The sequence below is a fragment of the Schistocerca serialis genome, chromosome 1, assembly GCF_023864345.2.
Source record: "Schistocerca serialis cubense isolate TAMUIC-IGC-003099 chromosome 1, iqSchSeri2.2, whole genome shotgun sequence".
NCBI classification, from domain to species: domain Eukaryota; kingdom Metazoa; phylum Arthropoda; class Insecta; order Orthoptera; family Acrididae; genus Schistocerca; species Schistocerca serialis.
The window spans coordinates 1,261,830,137-1,261,849,579 of record NC_064638.1 but is presented as its reverse complement, the minus strand read 5'-3'; positions in this window follow the sequence as shown (position 1 = coordinate 1,261,849,579).

Here is a 19,443-nt window from a genome sequence, read left to right as displayed (position 1 = left end):
AAAGTATAGAGACTAGAAATTAAAATGTCTTGTGGTGACTCTCCTGCTCCAAGTCGGCCCGTTTGACGTCCTACCCCCTTAACCAATTTCAAACATATGCGTCGCAATGGGAGGCAATTAGAGGGTTTCGAAAATGTGATCCTTTAATTCTGTTGTACAGCGTAGTTTTTCTTTTACTGAAGTGCTCCACGTGGTAATTAAAGTTCTTAATTTCAAGCCACAGAAAAAATGAATTCAATTACAATTTCATGCTGAAGCGAAACTTTTAAAGATACTTAAAAATCATTTCTATGGAAATAAATTTACTAGAGAACAGTGATTACAGAAACAAAGTCCAGGCCGTAATAATTTGAAGGTCTACAGCAATCATATAACAGGTTCGCGAACAGTGATTTTGTGGGTATATTTCCTCTTTTGTTCATGTGTTCTGACTGTTTGTTGCTAAAAAGTAGTAACCAACAAGTGTGCTAGTAGACAGAACAGTTTCATAGACCTCCTTTTTGTTTAGTCAGTTTGCCAGTAATTATACAGCAAAGGTTTGCGTAAATCTCAATAATTAATTTTGAAACATTTGTACAGTTGAAAATATTATTTGCAAACCTTTATTAAACGGTAACAAAGTCAGGGCTCCCATATACTTTATAACTCACATTCTCTGCAATGAAAAGGCTTAGGCATATTCTGTGAAAACAGCGTTCATGTTAATTATTACTATAACTTACCAATCAAATCAAAATTATTGTCTGCCTCGTGTCAAAAGTATTTGTACTTCTCTACAGCCAGTTCGTATAGTGTAATTAACATTATCCTTTACACTCTAAATCAGACAGTTTATGTTAGCGTGAAGCAGTTCGTTGCTGCTGTACTTAAACAGATAGTATATTTACTTATGGGTGGATGCATTGTTAATACATACTAGAGTTGCCTGTTGTTTTTCACATCCGCTCTCCAAACAAATGTCTCCGTTATGTGAAGTTCAATGCAGCAATTAGTTTATCTTGTTTGCCGTACCTTTAAATGAAATTACTTTTGCCTTATTAGGCTGGATACCGTATTCATTTACATGACACAGCTTCTACTTTTCGAACGTAGTACCGTTGGTTCGATTTCTACAACAATAACTGCTGCATCCTTTCATTATTTAACCCTTCAGGTGACGGCCTGCTATCCGATTACTTTCGATCGCATACGGTCAAACTAAAATCCTGTCAAACTGGTAACATTATAGGGTCGATCTGCTTTGTTGTAACAACCTAGAGTGTTATAAGTGGTTGTAAAAAGTCGCATGAAATTTGTTTCGTGGGAAACGAGGAAGAAACTAAATACAGTTTCTCACAAAATAAAATTGAATACCAATGACAAACTGAGTTTGCCGACCACCAAACGTAATGCTACCACAGTATAATAAGCACCTACTACCTACAACATATTTAACGAGACAGTATTCGATGTATGAGAAATGTGCATATTATATCGCTATCAGATTAGCAGTTTTCAGATACGAGCAAACACTTTCTATACTGACAGTTCAGTAGTCCTTTTGAACACTCCCGGAAACACGAGATAAAACTTCGCGATCTGGAAGTACAATGCTAGTCAGAACACAAAGCCATCTAGCATGTTCAGTTGTAAGCGGCACATCAGAAAACGGTGAAAAAGTTTTGAGCCTTTACGACGAACGTGTAAGAATACAGTTGCTACTAGTCAATTTGCATTGCAAGTTTGTGTGGCGGAGCAAGTGCGGTTTCCTAATAGTTGTTCATAACTTTTTTAATGGAGGGGGGGGGGGGGGGTGTCGTCCTTCGTTGGTTACACACTTGGTTACACTACACGGCACCTCCTCTTTTAAGCAACACTGTATGAAGACAGTTCAATGTTTACGGAATAAATTTTCACGCTGCAGCAGAGTGTGAGTTGGCTTGAAACTTTCTGCCGCATTAAACCTGTGTGGCGGAGCGTTGTTCGATTATGGTAGCTTTACCTCCCAGCGGATAAGTGCTCTGCCGACAGAGTTATGACACAGTACCCGCCTTCAAAGTTTATTTTCCAGAAGTCTGGCGAAGCGGTAATGGTTGTTTTAAAACTATGGCGGCGGGTCGTGGCTCGTGCTTGGATAGCTCAGTCAGTGGAGCACTTTCCCTTGATGTCAAAGGCCCTAGGTTAGAGCCGCGGTCCGGCACACAGTTTTAATCTGCCAGGAAGTGGCTGGCAGGAATAGCGTAGACAACTTGGCAGAAAACAGAATTCAGTAGGATACTGTGAGCAATTCCGCGTTTAACTTGTGACTTATTTAGAGTGGAGTATGCTTGCTCCGTTGTCTATAGATGCTACCATACCAGAGCAGCTGATGCAGTCACCGATGAGAAAAGCCACAGCTTTACAAGATAAGCTTCTACAAGCCACCCATCTGGGGAATGTACAGAGTGTAACGAAACGATACCGACACATTTCGAAGAGTTGTAGAGGCCGTCTCGAGGAACAAATTAACGATCGGAAACCATGTCCGGAAACGTCACACAATGACGCTAAAGGCCACCGAAGTTACAGGGCGAAACACCTGCAATTCGGCTGCAAACGTGAGTGTGCAACAATGAAACGCAAGCAACGAGTTTGACGTCATTTATGACGTTAGATGATTTCGAAAACGTGCACGCTTGCCTCAGTGGCATTGCAGAGCGTACAAACTCAGTTTTGCTCCAGAATGTGTGCCCTAACGTCAGTCGCATCCCTCTAAAACTCACCCGCTCTATAGCGTCCTTAGATAACGATTCCGGATATGCACCTGCATACTCTGTAAACAACATGGAGTGCGTAGCAAAGCGTTCTCTATGGTGACACTACATGTTAGGGTTTCATGCCTTCCCAATCGCGGCCATTCGGTATCGATAGATAGGGGGTTTTAGCATGTTCATAGATTCCTCAAGTAACGCTGGTTTTGCAAATTTGTAAATAGGCTTTCACTGGATTATTTATATCTGTCTTCAAGCGTCTACCAATTCAGCTCCGTCAGAATTTTGCATGATGCTCTCCGTCATCGAGAAAAACTTGTGGCCATTTGTATTGCTCTCTCTTGTAAGAGTGCAGTGTCTGCTGTCAGTCGTATAACGTGTGTCCAACACGCTTGAGTAATATTGGAAGATAGGAAGCACAAGTGATTTTTATGCAGTACCTTTGTGGACTTACGGCGTCTCCGTCAAAAAATATTTAAAAATACGAAACTTCACAAATGAAATAAATTATGTCTCTGGTCTAGCGGCGTTACCTGATCCACCAGAGACTCGGGGCAGTTAATTTAAATCTCTGCCATACTTTTGCTCACTGAGTTTCACCCCATAAAGGAATACGAAGTGAATTTTGCTAGATGGACATAGCAAGACGTGAGTGTTTGTAACGACCAATCATGTCGACAATTTTTGTAAGTTTAAAGACAGTAAATTCCCTTACATTCTGCGAAATCTTACAATAAGCACCAATTTCATTATTTCATTATCCGTGACATTACTACTAACGGAGTTTTAGTTTGCATTTTGTGTAGCATTATTACTGATTGTAATGTAGAGGAAGGGAAGATACACAACAAGGAATCTCATTCTAGCATGCTACACCTTTCTAAATAAATTTCCGGTAAACATTCAGTAACTTTCATTTCTGTGAGTATAACAGTTTATTTTCCTTTTTTAATTTTGACACATATAGAATCTGACGTTTGCAGTTCATTGCCGATTCAGGTAATAGTATCCTAGAGAAAGAGTTAGCAATATTAGAAGAGCAACGTATGCCTGCGACACCAGAGACTCAGAACAGTTAATGTATACTGATTTTATTTTCACAGTACCCAACGAATGAACCAAAGTCTACCGCATGCCTTATATACGATTGAACCTATGTCATTATCCCATCTCATAGCCCTAGAAATTGTTATGCCCACGTATATGTGACACATTAATATCTGTGACACATTAATATCTTAGTCACAAGAGAATACTTTTCTGCATTTTACGAGGTGCACAGTTTTATATTAATGAACATTTAAAACAAGTTGCTAATCTCTGACCACTCTGAAAGCTTGTCTTGAGCTACCTGAATATTTACAGATTTTTTAGGTATTAATTAGTTATAGATAACTGTACCACAAGCAAATAGTCTGAGGATGCTATCTATATTGTTTGTCGGATCTCATTAACATACAAATGAACAACAAGGTGCCAAAACACTTCCCTGGGGCACGCCTGAAATCACTACTGTTCTGTCTATTGACTTGGTTTTAGACTGACATTTCGAAGATGATACAGTAACAGTACACACATACATACAAATATACAAACAGAAGCACTAGTGCAAACCTGTAATGTAAAGGTACGTGTAGGCCGCTGAACTGTTATGGCCTTCACGTGGTTTTTGTAACCACTGTTTAGTCTGTGTAATGAGTTTTGTAATAATTGAAATTTATCACTTCAGTTAATGATTTTTAAACACTTATTATTTTACTGTACTTTAATTTAGACACTTTCATAACCACTTGAAGCAGTTCACACAATTGGTCAATAACTAACCAATTAATAAAATTATTATTTCACGAAATCTAGTTAAAATTTAAACAATATTGATTAAATACAGCCACTTCCACAAGAAAGTGTACATCATAATCTTGAATGTAACGTCCGCAGTGACATCTCTGGTAGTGATCTCGAATCTGTACTCAGTGCGCTTTTGCACAGTGTGTAGATAAGCACTTTCTTGCGGAACTGACTGTAGTTCATAAGCCTTGAAAAGCACTCGGAATATCTTAGTAACAGGAATAGGACCTATCAAGGTAAATGATTAAGGATTGAATGGTCTCCATATTGGGTCCTTCACACGGTTTCAATCAAATTTAATGTCATTTCACATGTCCTGTAGCACCTTATACTTTCGGTGCAATTAATATACATGCCACGAGAAGGATGGGCAGCTGATTATGTTCCAATCAGCCACAACTGCATACATCCTCTGTATTCATATTTATTCTATGTATGTTTTATATCCATGTATTGATTTATTACGTGTCTGTCCTTCCTATAAATTCCCCACACTTAAATACAATGTATTTATATTGTACCGCTATCCTTCTTTCCCTTTCCTACCATCTTAGAATGACATAGTGAGTGAATGCGTACGTATGTTGAGTTTCCATTATGTCGGATGGCGGGTAAACATATTGTCTGCTATCGTGGTGGTTTAGCCAACTTTTGTGCAAGCTTAGAGAATGGCAAGGAGGTTTCGTTCCCTTCTGGTCGAAGCGCTATTGTGCATAAGTTGGTAAGGTGCGGTCAGGGTGTTCTCTGACTACTTCTGCTGCCTGCGTGCGGAGCTCGATTTGCCCAAAAAGCTGGTCACTCGGTCCTGGAATTTTGAAAAGAGAGGGTGCTCGTGGCAGTTTGTTCGCATATTGAGTTTGGTAAATGAGTCTGCGTAAGTTTCAGCACAGCTGAAATTTTAACCCATTTCTTTTCTTATGTGGGAGCCTGGTGTGCGAACTCTGCTTATTCTCAATTAGAATTGGTGTTTCCCAATGTAAATTTGCGTGTGTCCGTGTGTCTTATACTATTTATCCTTCTGTTTCGTTATTTTCGTCGGAATTCCGTAATTTGCATCTGTTAATGCGTGTGACTTTTTTGCTCAATTCCACCTGTTCATCGTTGTTCTGGAGAACCTCCGGTTCTCGGAATCTGTTTCATCTCGCAATTATTCCGCGATAATTTACTTACGTGGGTAGTTCCTTCAATGAATTAACCGACTTTTCGGACTTTTTTATATTTTGTACTTGGTCTGGCTCTGTGTGGGTAGGGCAGAAACGAACGAGCCTTCAACTCGCCGGTTTTCTTTCTTGTTCTATACTTGTAGAGCTTAAATTCCCTCCGCGTGTGTGGTGTGTTTTACAGACATTCTCGATCTGATATGCAATTCGGATCGTAATTCTCGTTCAATTCGACGGCTTGAGAGTTCCGTGTTTTGAGTTAGGCAGGTGGAGAAAAACTTTTGCTGACTGTAGTATGTGTTTTTGGTGCATGTTGTAGTTCTTCTAGTTCCTTTTCTATCTTATGTGTGCTGTTAGTATGAATTTGAAGTGTGTTTGGATTCCTTGCCATAAAGCGATTCTTATTTTATGAGACCTTAACGATTTATAAGCCCATATGGCAAAGTGTCTGAGTAATTGTTGCACTCGGAAGGTTATGTACAGCAGCCAACAGTAACCACTATTTTTTATATAAATGTGTACTGCTTTTCTAATTTGAACACGTAAAATAAATGCTCAAGCCAGTTTAAATTTAATCTTGCTGCTAATGTTTTATCCCACGTGTCCCAATCTCTGTTTCATAGGTTACATTTTACTGCGTTTGTCCCTTGCGCAGTTCATGTGGGCACATTTATTTAATTGCTTGTTAAGTAAAATTCCAATTTTACAAAACACATTGCCTATGAACAAATTGATTGCCTGACTGAGAACAGAATGCACACTCGTTTCAGATGAGAAAGCCTTATCGTTTACAGATACCACTCATAAACTCTGCAGATATCCTTCAGGATATATCATGGTTCACGACACAAAGTTAAAAATAAAACACTTGTTATTTAAACTTTGGTGAACTTCTGGTCCATGCACGTAAAATTAACATCCACTTTGCCTGGAAGTGGTTGCGGCAGCGCTCTTCCGATATATCAGAACAACGCTTCTTTATACGATCATGGCTCTTGGTGTAGTAAGGTCAGTAAAATATCTTCACGTACCGGAGCAAATGAACAAATGCCACGATATATCAGGAAATAATAATTGACATCCAGGACATATTTATTCCACTTTTACTGCACCCTTGCCTCACTAAGAACTTAGGATGTTAGCTCTTTGGATGCTGGCCACAACCTGTATATGCCACAAATACTTCTCGCTCCATAATACGTTTGAATGCACACCCATCTTCTGCAAGACCTCTAAAAATCAGTATTGATTTTTACGTACTGAGCTTACAGCAATTTAATTAAAGGGAATTTTACAGTAGACGCGTTTCGCTTTTATTTATAAAGCATCTTCCGTGGTTATTGGTGTTTCTCTACATATTTTTGTCTACACAGTCTCAAAACTCTGGACAATGTGTAGAGAAACACCAGCAACCACCGAAGATACTTTATAAATAAAATCAAAAGGCGTCTGATGCAAAATTCTCTCTAATTAAATTGTAATAAGCTCGAGACAGAAAAACCAATAATAATTGACTTTTCCAGCCACTTGGAGTCAGACAAAAAAATGGCTCTGAGCACTATGGGACTTAACATCTGAGGTTATCAGTCCCCTAGAACTTAGAACTACTTAAACCTAACCAACCTAAGGAGATCACACACTTCCATGCCAGAGGCAGGATTCAAACCTGCGACCGTAGCGGTCGCGCGGTTCCAGACTGTAGCGCCTAGAACCGCTCGGGGAGTCAGACAACCTTTTACACTTCCGCCTAAGTCTTTTAGTTGGCCGGCTGCTGTGGCCGAGCGGTTCTAGGCGCTTCAGTCTGGAATCGCGCTGCTGCTACGGTTGCAGGTTCGAATCCTGCCTCAGGCATGAATGTGTGTGATGTCCTTATGTTAGTTAGGTTTAAGTAGTTGTAAGTCTTGGGGACTGATAACCTCAAATGTTAAGTCCCATAGTGCTTAGAGCCATTTGAACCATCTTTTCATTACAGAGCGACTTGCCTCCACATTTTTCACGGTGTATATTCCCGCAGTTCTAAGCATGATCCAATTATACATATACACTGAAGGGGCAATGAAACTGGAACACCTGCCTAATATTGTGAAGAACCCCTGTGATCACGCATAAGTGCCACAACACGATGTGCCATGGACTCGACTAATGTCTGAAGTAATGCTGGAGGGAACTGACACCATGAATCCTGCCGTACTGTCCATAAATCCATAAGAGTACGAGGGGGTAGAGATCTCTTCTGAACAGCACGTAGCAAGCCATCCCAGATATGTTCAATAATGTTCATGCCTGGGGAGTTTGGTGGCCGGCGGAAGTGTTTAAACTCATAAGAGTGTTCCTGGAACCACTCTGTAGCAATTCTGGACGTGTGGGATGTCGCATTGTCCTGATGAAATTGACCAACTCCGTCGAAATGCACAATATACATGAACGGATGCAAGTGATCAGACAGGAAGCTTACGTACGTGTCACCTGTCAGAGTCGTATCTAGACGTATCACTGGTCCAATATCAGTCCAACTGCACACGCTCCACACCATTACAGAGCCTCCACCTGCTTCAACAGTCCCCTGCTGACATGCAGGGTCCATGGATTCATGAGGTTGTCTCCATACCCGTAAACGTCCCTCTCCTTGATACAATTTGAAACGAGACTCGTCCGACCAGGCGACATGTTTCCAGTCATCAACAGTCCAATGTCGGTTTTGACGGGCCCAGGCGAGGCATAAAGCTTTGTGCAGTGCAGTCACCAAGGGTACACGAGTGGGCCTTCGGCTCCGAAAGCCCGTATCGATGATGTTTCGTCGAATGATTCACACGCTCACTCTTGTTGATGGCCCAGCATCGAAATTTGCAGCAGTTTGCGAAAGGATTGTACTTCTGTCACGTTGAACGATTCTCTTCAGTCGTCGTTTACCCCGTTCTTGCAGGATCGTTTTCCGGCCGCAGCGATGTCGGAGATTTGATATTTTACCAGATTCCTGATATTCACGGTAGAATCGTGAAATGGCCTTACGGGGAAACCCCCACTTCATCGCTACCTCGGAGGTGCTGTGTCTCATCACTCGTGCGCTGACTATAACACCACGTTCAGACTCACTTAATTCTTAACCAGCCATTGTATAAACAGTAACCAATCTAGCAACTGTGCCAGACACTTGTTGTCTAATATAGGCGTTGCCGACCGCAGCGCCGTATTCTGCCTGTTTACACATCTCTGTATTTTGTGCGGCGGCGGGTGGAAAATTTTTTCTATTGTTGCCATTCTCAACACAGGCTCTTTAACTACAATGTTGGCAACCAGAAAGTGGTGGTGGGTTTGAAGTTTAAAGTTTAAAGGGACCAAACTGCATGGTCATCAGTCCCTAGCCAAAAAGTGATTAGCAAAAACGTGATGCCCGTAATTAAAGTTCATTGTGCCCACTCTGATGGATAAATAAAGTTATTGATCATTGAAGTTCATTATGCTGAGGATTTAGGATGATGTCTGGGATTCATAGAAAATGCAGTTTACTATAACAGTTTTCACTATATTCTGAAAACGATAAAGCATAAAGTTCCAGACAAATGTTTCCCCAAGCAATGTTACTATCAGCTATTGTGCTATCACAGCTGTTCAGAGTCTATTGCGCAGATCCTGTTATCCCTAGATAACGAAACTGTTCAATAATCGTTATCGATGTAAATGTTCAAAGTGAATGCTCGCCAAAATTTGATGTTACTGCCACGCTAGTAATGGTAGAATGTCTGTCCTGCGGCGACACGTGAAAATACGACGTACGCAAACAGAGAATAAATCACTGAAGTCGTTCCACAATTAACACTTTAGCACAATGCAGACTCATTGTTACGTGCATACCAAGTTACATAATACGGCATCCAAGGCGGTTCCTGGCAACTGCACAGACGCGACACGGCTTCCGACATGGAGTGCGCGCTGATACGAATCTAGAAGAGAACTCGGGTCTGACTCAAGCTCACAGCGCTCTTATTTATATACCTACTGTGCGGACTTCCGAAGATAATTAACTGGTTCATTTGCTGAAGGCTAATGAAGCTCTCAATTTAATTGTGCAATAAAATTCTGATGTGACTAGATTAAATACTTTTGGTGAGAGAATAATTTTAGTTGTACTGCACACGATAGATGAGCTCTGAACTTGCCCTTCGGAGAGATGCTACAACTATAGTTTTATAGCTACCTTTTAGAAACTTTTCACATCTTTGTTATTATAGGGTATCTCCATTCTACCTAAATCTAAACATCCCAGCTTTATCTAGTAACTTACTGAATCTATCTTGCTTCTGTACTTTTAGGATACAAAAACAGGAAATCATGAATTTAAACCAAAATATTACTTTGTGAGATCCACCATGCTGTTTCCGTTAAATTACAATGAATAAGGAAACCGAATATAAATTTAGAAGTTTCTAGCTCCTTCCTGTTGCGCCCATGATTTTTACGTAAAATGTCCAAATTTGGGAAAATGTTAAAGTTACTAAACTGAAACTTAACACATTATTATTTTAGCATCCCTCCTGTCATGCTATTACCTTTTCAGATTATTTACTTTACTTTTAAGGTAGTGTGCAACTTTCATGACGTCATAGCTAGTTAGAGCGGACTAGACTGGCACACGATGGAAAGCATATGAATTCTATGTGGCGTGAGTAGTCTGCTTCCCTACAATTTGAATATGCATGCCTATATCACTTTCTTTGGCGATTCAATGTAACACACACCACGAAAGAACACACTTCTTAAAAGGACATTTACAAAGATATTTCTGGTAACATAAAGCTTCAGAATATGACAAATTATCCCCATACGTTTCAAGTCGAAGAATTGAGATAACACAGTTTACAGTATCTATAGGAAACACAGACGTTCCATAAAAGTGCCATAATCGAACCTAGACATAAGTCTTACAAACTCTCAAGATCAACAGTGTTAACGGGACTGCTGCCATGGCGTGCTAAATTACAGCATTCTGCAGTATTAAGGATGGGGGTGGGGGAGAGGGGGAGGTGATAACTCCATCCTGGGTTCTTACAGGGACCATACACCTGTAAGTCTCTCATCCGACACCATTTACTGGTTTTCTCTCATTGTTAGTGTGCAAATGATATAAAGATTCTTCATTTTGATTTGCAGCTCCTTATATTGGCCGTGTTAACAGTTAAAATTGTTGGATGTGAGGTCCGCCAGTTACGCAAAACACCGTTTTTCTCAATACCCAAACATGTTTCGCCACCACTGTGCCATCATCAGTGGGTTTTCGTTTTTATTTATTCTTTACATTTGCTGTGCATGAATTTTCCGGATCACTTGTGTGTTAATTACTGCAGGTCGCTTGTCATGTTTTCGTGTGCCAAGCACTTCCACTCTCCGCATCACGCTGAGGTGTTGTGATGCACACGTAACTATAACGAGCATTTTCCACAAAATAACGTAGTATAACACTTTTCACTTCACCAGAACACAGTGTGATTGTGATATCACACCAAATGTAAAGAATACATAAAAACGAAAACCCACTGATGATGGCACAATGGTGCCGAAACATGTTTGGGTACTGAGAGAAACGGTGTTTTGCATAACTGGCGGACCTAACATCCAACAATTTTAACTGCAAACACGGCCATTACAAGGGGCTGCAAATGAAAATGAAGAATCTTTATATCATTTACACACCAACAATGAGAGAAAAACAGTAAATTGTCATATGAGTGTCTTACAGGTGTATGGTCCCTGTAAGAACCTAGGATGGAGTTATCACCTCCCCCTCTCCCCCACCCCCATCCTTAATACTGCAGAATCCTGTAATTTAGCACGCCATGGCAGCAGTCCCGTTAACACTGTTGATCTTGTGAGTTTGTAAGACTTATGTCTAGGTTCGATTATGGCACTTTTATGGCACGTCTGTGTTTCCTATAGATACAGTAACATCTGTGTTATCTAAATTCTTCGACTTGAAACGTATGGGGATAATTTGCCATTTCCTGAAGCTTTATGTTCCCAAAAATATCTTTGTAAATGCCCTTTTAAGAAGTGTGTTCTTTCGTGGTGTGTGTTACACTGAAGCGCCAAAGAAACTGGTATAGGCATGCATATTCAAATTGTAGGGAAGCAGCCTACTCACGCCATATAGAATTCATATGCTTTCCATCGTGTGCCAGTCTAGTCCGCTCTAACTAGCTATGACGTCATGAAAGTTGCACACTACCTTAAAAGTAAAGTAAATAATCTGAAAAGGTAATAGCATGACAGGAGGGATGCTAAAATAATAATGTGTTAAGTTTCAGTTTAGTAACTTTAACAGTTTTCGAAATTTGGACACTTTGCGTAAAAATCATCGGCGCAACAGGAAGGAGCTAGAAACTTCAAAATTTCTATTCGGATTCCTTTTTCATTGTAATTCAATGGAACCAGCATGGTGGATCTCAGAAAGTAAAATTTTTGTTGAAATTCATAATTTTCTGTTTTTGTGTCCTAGAAGTACGGAAGCAAGATAGTTTCAGTAAAATAAAGCTAGGATGTTTAGATTTAGGTAGAATGGAGATACGTTATAATAACAAAGATGTGAGAAGTTTCCAAAAGGTAGCTCTAAAACTATATTTGTAACTGGCGGACCTCACATCCGACGTTTTAAAGATTAGCGTTCACACAGAAGTAGTTCCGGTCAATGTTAGTCTTACTATTTTATTTACAAAAGAGTGAGTGGAAACATTCGACAGACAAGAACAGTTGGAACTGATGGACGTATGGAAGAAAAGGGAAAGTGAGAGGAACAGGTACACAGCAGCCACGCAGCAGCTGGCAGCGTGGGTCAGAGCTGATCCGCCGCACACGTGTTGGACTGTCCCGGCTCTGTGGGTGCGTCGCGCGCTGACGAACCCCGCCCGCCTGCAGATCGCGCGGCCCCCAATCTGGTCGCCAGGCGCGCATGCATAATGCATGCGACAGCCGCCGCCGGCCGACACGACGCACTTCCGAAGGGGACAGCGGACAGGCTAATGGCGGCCGCACCGCGCCCACTGCCGGCGCGCACACGGCTGCCGTGGCGTCTCTAGCGGACACTGTTCTCCGTGCCAACGATTCCTACTGTCATCGAGGAATGTTGATCTGATGATGATCACTTTAGGAGGTTGAAGCCGGACACAAAAAATAAAAATTAGCACCTCATATGCCGACATAACGTGTTTACTAACAAGGGAAACACCTCATTGCAGCTGGCCAGAGTGGCCGAGCGGGTCTAGGCGCTACAGTCTCGAACCGAGCAACAACTACGGTCGCAGGTTCGAATCCTGGCTCGGGCATGGATGTGTGTGATTTCAGGTTAGTTACACTACTGGCCATTAAAATTCCTACATCAGGAAGAAATGCAGATGATGAACGGGTATTCATTGGACATATATATTATACTAGAACTGACATGTGATTACATTTTCATGCAATTTGGGTGCATAGATCCTGAGAAATCAGTACCCACAACAACTACCTCTGGGCGTAATAACGGCCTTGATACGCCTGGGCATTCAGTCAAACAGAGCTTGTACGGCGTGTACTGGTATAGCTGCCCATGCAGCTTCAACACGATACAACAGTTCATCAAGAGTAGTCACTGGAGTATTGTGACGAGCCAGTTGCTCGGCCACCATTCACCAGACTTTTTCAATTGGTGAGAGATCTGTAGAATGTGCTGGCCAGGGCAGCAGTCGAACATTTTCTGTATCCAGAAAGGCCCGTACAGGACCTGCAATATGTGGTCGTGCATTATCCTGCTGAAATGTAGGGTTTTGCAGGGATCGAATGAAGGGAAGAGCTACGGGTCGTAACACATCTGAAATGTAACGTCCACTGTTCAAAGTGCCGTCAATGCGAACAAGAGTTGATCGAGACGTGTAACCAATGGCACCCCATACCATCACGCCGGGTGATACGCCAGTATGGCGATGGCGAATACACGCTTCCAATCAGCGTTCACCGCGATGTCACCAAACACGGATGCGACCATCATGATGCTGTAAACAGAACCTGCATTCATCCGAAACAAATGACGTTTTTCCATTCGTGCACCCAGGCGCTCCGGTCTGTGATGCACCGTCAAGGGTAACCGCAGCCGTGGTCTCCGAGCTCATAGTCCACGCTGCTGCAAACGTCGTCGAACTGTTCGTGCAGATGGCTGTTGTCTTGCAAACGTCCCCATCTGTTGACTCAGGGATCGAGACGTGGCTGCACGATCCGTTACAGGGATAAGATTCCTGTCATCTCGACTGCTAGTGATACGAGGCCATTGGGATCCAGCACGGCGTTCCGTATTACCCTCCTGTACCCACCGATTCCATATTCTGCTAACAGTCATTGGATCTCGACCAACGCGAGCAGCAATGTCGCGATACGATAAACCGCAGTCGCGATAAGCTACAATCCGACCTTTATCAAAGTCGGAAACGTGATGGTACGCATTTCTCCTCCTTACACGAGGCATCACAACAACGTTTCCCCAGCCAACGCCGGTCAACTGCTGTTCCTGTATGAGAAATCGGTTGGAAACTTTTCTCATGTCAGCACGTTGTAGGTGTCGCCACCGGCGCCAACCTTGTGTGAATGCTCTGAAAAGCTAATCATTTGCATATCACAGCATCTTCTTCCTGTCGGTGAAACTTCGCGTCTGTAGCACGTCATCTTCGTGGTGTAGCAGTTTCAATGGCCAGTAGTGTATTTATTACAGACTATCGATGTCTGACGTCACTGCTGTAAAACTTTTAATTGGCCCTCTAATATGATTGGCTAGTCATGACGTAAGGTAAGATAGAAGAAAAGAGGCTATTCGTGGATGTCCATGCCTTCAACGATTGGTAGCTGTCCGCCAATCAGCATTCGGCTTCTGGTCGGCAAGTTTTCCTCCTGGTGTGCGCGGAAGTGGACTGACGGTTGCTCTACAGCTATTTGTGCAGATACCTCCGTGTCCCGTGTAGCTTCTGCCCCGCGACCGCTCGCTGCCCGTTGGACTGGGATGGCCGGCAGCCAGGACGCCGGGAGTTTGTAGCCATCTTCTCTGTTGATGTTATCAGGCTGCTTAATAATTTCGATCGCCTCCCGTATTTTGCGTACTCGCATCCACGATTCTTTCGCCAGTACTCGGGCTTCCTGGAGCCTGATAGGTTGTCCACAGTCACGGTGGTGTTCCGCTATCGCCGATTTATTATGTTGTTGAAATCGTACGTAGCGTTCGTGTTCTGCTACTCGTAAGCTGTCAGGTCTCCCTGTTTCACACCGCGGTTCGTAAACACCTGCAGTGTTAAGTTTGTTGACTACATCCTCGGTGGAACCTATCATTTCGTGGATACTGTGATTGTTTCGAAAAGTCGGTTTGAAACCTCGTCGGTGGAGGACGTTGCCTAGCCGTTCACTGACGCCTTTAACATATGGTAAGTGTACCAGTGGAAGCCTCTCTTTGCCAATTAAAAGTTTTACAACAGTAACGTCAGACATCGATAGTTTGTAATTAACAGAAGCACCTATCCCCATGCAAAACCAGTCGCGCCCTGAGAAAGGCCGTTGCAATTAGTCCGAAACGACGGTTTCAGTTTATTATTGTTGTTAGTTTTTAGCAATGACGCAGCATAATAACCAGAAGAATTTTAATCACTACGACACCGGCCGCGGAAGCCTACGAAACTCCTCATCGCATTCCCCTCAGATGTAGTTGTAAGAGGGTAAAGTGGACAGCCCGTCAAAAACTGAACACAGATCAAGCATGAAAACAGGAAGAAGGTGTACTGGACTGTCAAAAATATAAACAGGGAACAGTCCAAGAACACGAAGTCCAATATGGAGCTACCTGGCAGACAAATGGCGTCGTCGTTAAGTGGTACGGCGGCACAGTGGCTCAGCGTGTTCGCTCACAGGGTTAGCTGCCGTCTGCAATACAATAACTGAGTGAATGGACGATCGGTGAACTTGATTGGGTGTCATGGGACGTCCGCCCTGAATAAATGCAACGAACAATGTCGAACAAAATGAGATTTTTTAAAAAAAAGTGCTTCGTTGTCGGACTGTCAAGCAGACGAGCCGTAATCAAACTTCCCTCCTGCAATTTTTTTTTCCACTGTTCGCTGCATTCAAATTTGTGTTTGTGTCGTGGCGTAACGTCAGCTTGCAATAGCGAACTGCAATACCGAACTATCAGTTTCATAAGTCACAGCTGCAAAATACTAACGCGAATTCTTTACAGACGAATGGAAAAACTGATAGAAGCCGACCTCGGGGAAGATCAATTTGGATTCCGTAGAAATGTTGGAACACACGACTTATCTTAGAAGAAAGGTAAGGAAAAGCAAACCTACGTTTCTAGCATTTGTAGATTTAGAGAAAGCTTTTGACAATGTTGATTGGAATACTCTCTTTGAAATTCTGAAGGTCGCAGGGCTAAAATACAGGGAGCGAACGCCTATTTACAATTTGTACAGAAAGCAGATGGCAGTTATAAGAGTCGAGGGGTATGAAAGGGAAGCAGTGGTTGGGAAGGGAGTGAGACAGGGTTGTAGCCTATCCCCAATGTTAGTCAATCTGTATATTGAGCAATCAGTAAAGGAAGCAAAAGATAAGTTCGGAGTAGGTATTAAAATCAATGGAGAAGAAATAAAAACTTTAAGGTTCGCCGATGACATTGTAATTCTGTCAGAGACAGCAAAGGACTTGGAAGAGCAGTTGAACGGAATGGACAGTGTCTTGAAAGGAGGATATAAGATGAACATCAATAAAAGCAAAACGAGGATAATGGAATGTAGTCGAATTAAATCGGGTGATACTGAGGGAATTAGATTAGGAAATGAGATACTTAAAGTAGTAAACGAGTTTTGCTATTTGGGGAGCAAGATAATTGATGATGGTCGAAGTAGAGAGGATATAAAATGTAGACTGGCAATGGCAAGGAAAGCGTTTCTGAAGAAGTAAAATTTGTTAACATCGAGTATAGATTTAAATGTCAGGAAGTCGTTTGTGAAAGTATTTGTATGGAGTGTAGCCTTGTATGGAAGTGAAACGTGGACGATAAATAGTTTAGACAAGAAGAGAATAGAAGCTTTCGAAATGTGGTGCTACAGAAGAATGCTGAAGATTAGATGGGTAGATCACATAACTAATGAGGAGGTATTGAATAGGATTGGGGAGAAGAGAAGTTTGTGGCACAACTTGACCAGAAGAAGGGATCGGTTGGTAGGACATGTTCTGAGACATCGAGGGATCACCAATTTAGTATTGGAGGGCAGCGTGGAGGGTAAAAATCGTAGAGGGACACCAAGAGATGAATACACTAAGCAGATTCAGAAGGATGTAGGTTGCAGTTGGTACTGGGAGATGAAGAAGCTTGCACAGGATAAAGTAGCATGGAGAGCTGCATCAAACCAGTGTCAGGACTGAAGACCACAACAACAACAAAGGAAGGAACCTATAATGCAAGTTGATCATGTACAACTACTAAATTAGCAGCCGAAAGGAAGTGGCTTCCGGATGGGAACAGTAAACATTCGACGACAAGGTGACAAGTCAACCGAATCTTCCACCGGAAAACAATCTGGTGCTGATGAATTCTTCTCGGATTATCAGCCGAGTGGTGGTGTCCTCTTGTCACAACGTTTCAATGAGTTTCGTACCCATCATCTTCTGGCGAAGTCACTATGCCAGATTATGATGGGTACGAAACTCGTCGATACGTTGTGACAAGAGGACACCACCACCCGGCTGATAACCCGAGAAGAATTCATCAGTGGAGTACACCGAGAAAGACTGCAATCGCATACAATCTGGTGTACCATACATGGCATTAGTGACAGTACGTGTATCATAAGATAGGAATCTCTTACCGACGCATCTAATTTGTACGCGCTTCCTTGCCCCATTTAGGTGAATGTGACCACTCCCAAGGAAATAACATAGTAGTTTATTACATAAGCTACAACAAATGAACCCAACAGTTTCACAATCACACAGTTTATTTCTGCTCTGTCAAACCATACGTTTTTAACGTTTTTGAAGTTGCATTCCGTTTTGGAAGTTTTGACTGATGAATTCCTTTTTTGAAACACAGTTCACATCCGTTTATTTGTTGTTTTCATTTCTGAGAGGGGTCTATCTGGTATCTTGCCTGTTCTCACTGTTCATCACATTTACTTGCGACGGCAATGTATTCTTACCACACGACTCATATTCTATAACCAGTGTACAGTATAACAACTGCCAAGACTACAGAGACAGAATAAACATTTCAAGGACCGGACGAGCAGTTAATAACGTGGAAAAAAACGACAGAAGGGAGTTCTGAAACCGGCTCGCCCGTCTTGCCGTCCAACAGCGCGACCATTTTTTTTTTAAATCTTATTCGGTATTGTGCGTTTCGTTTGGTCTGGGCAGACGTCACATGGCATCCGTTCAAGTGGATGGTTGATTCCTACACTCAGTTTTCTTTATTACAGAGGACAACCGGCCCTCTGACAGAACACGCTGAGCTACCGTGCCATAAGCCATTTAACGACAACGCTGTGGCTTTTCTGTTTTGCTCGATGTTGCACTTGTTAAGCTTGGACGTTCACTGTTTCTATTTTACATTTTTTTATAGTTTAGTACACCTTCTTCCTGTTTTCATCCTTGAACTGGGCGATTTTAACACTAAATCTGATGGGGTGCAATGGGGAGGTTCCGTTGTAAGTTACTGACTGTAGCTGTTCATAAAACCGCGTACACACTTCTGAACGAAAGTTATCTCTAGCTTAAATCCAACCCTGACGCTTGACAGAAGCCCTTTAAAACGCAGCACTGTTTGCGGATATCTAGGCGGTCTTCTAGACGAGAAAGAGAACTTTTTACAGCGTATAAAACAGAAGGCTGTTAAAATTATACATAAAATTGCCGTGCTGGCACTGCTGACTGTGAATTACTGTTCCATATAGTGAAAATGGAAATGACCTGATGGCATTGTTGCGGGGGAGTTTGACCGCCGTATTGCAAGCCCTTTTTAGTTGACGCCACTTCGTCGACTTGTGGGTCAATGATGGTGAACGACACACAACACCCAGTCCCCTGTCGGGAATCGAACCCGGGCCGCTTGTGTGGTAGGTGGAAACGCTACCGTTACGCTACGGAGGCTGACTATCTATGTAGTGCGGTCATATCATGAAGCCATTTTCGAAGCTATTGTGGGCATCGCTGCCAGAGTATGGGCGTATTGCCTTCCATTGGGGAGAGCTACAGAGGAATACGGCATTGAATTCCGCCGAATGTACGTCTCACGATCGTCGGTGTCTTTCGCACTACCGTCGATGATTTGCTGGTGATTCACGCGATATGTCCGATGGATATGTTACAGGACTGCATTGTAATGAATGGGACGTCAGGAGAATACGTACGAAATCGCAGGAGCTTCTATTAGCCGTAAGACACTTACTAGACTGGAAATTAGATGATGGCAGTCAGACCAGGATAGACAAACAGAAACAATTCAAAAATTTGAAATAGCACTGTCATTCCACGCTCCGCCCCCGGTAGCTGAGTGGTCAGCGCGACAGAATGTCAATCCGAAGGGCCCGGGTTCGATTCCCGGATGGGTCGGAGATTTTTTTCGCTCAGGGACTGGGTGTTGTGTTGTCCTAATTATCATCTTTTCATCCCCATCGACGCGCAAGTCGCCGAAGTGACATCAAATCGAAAGA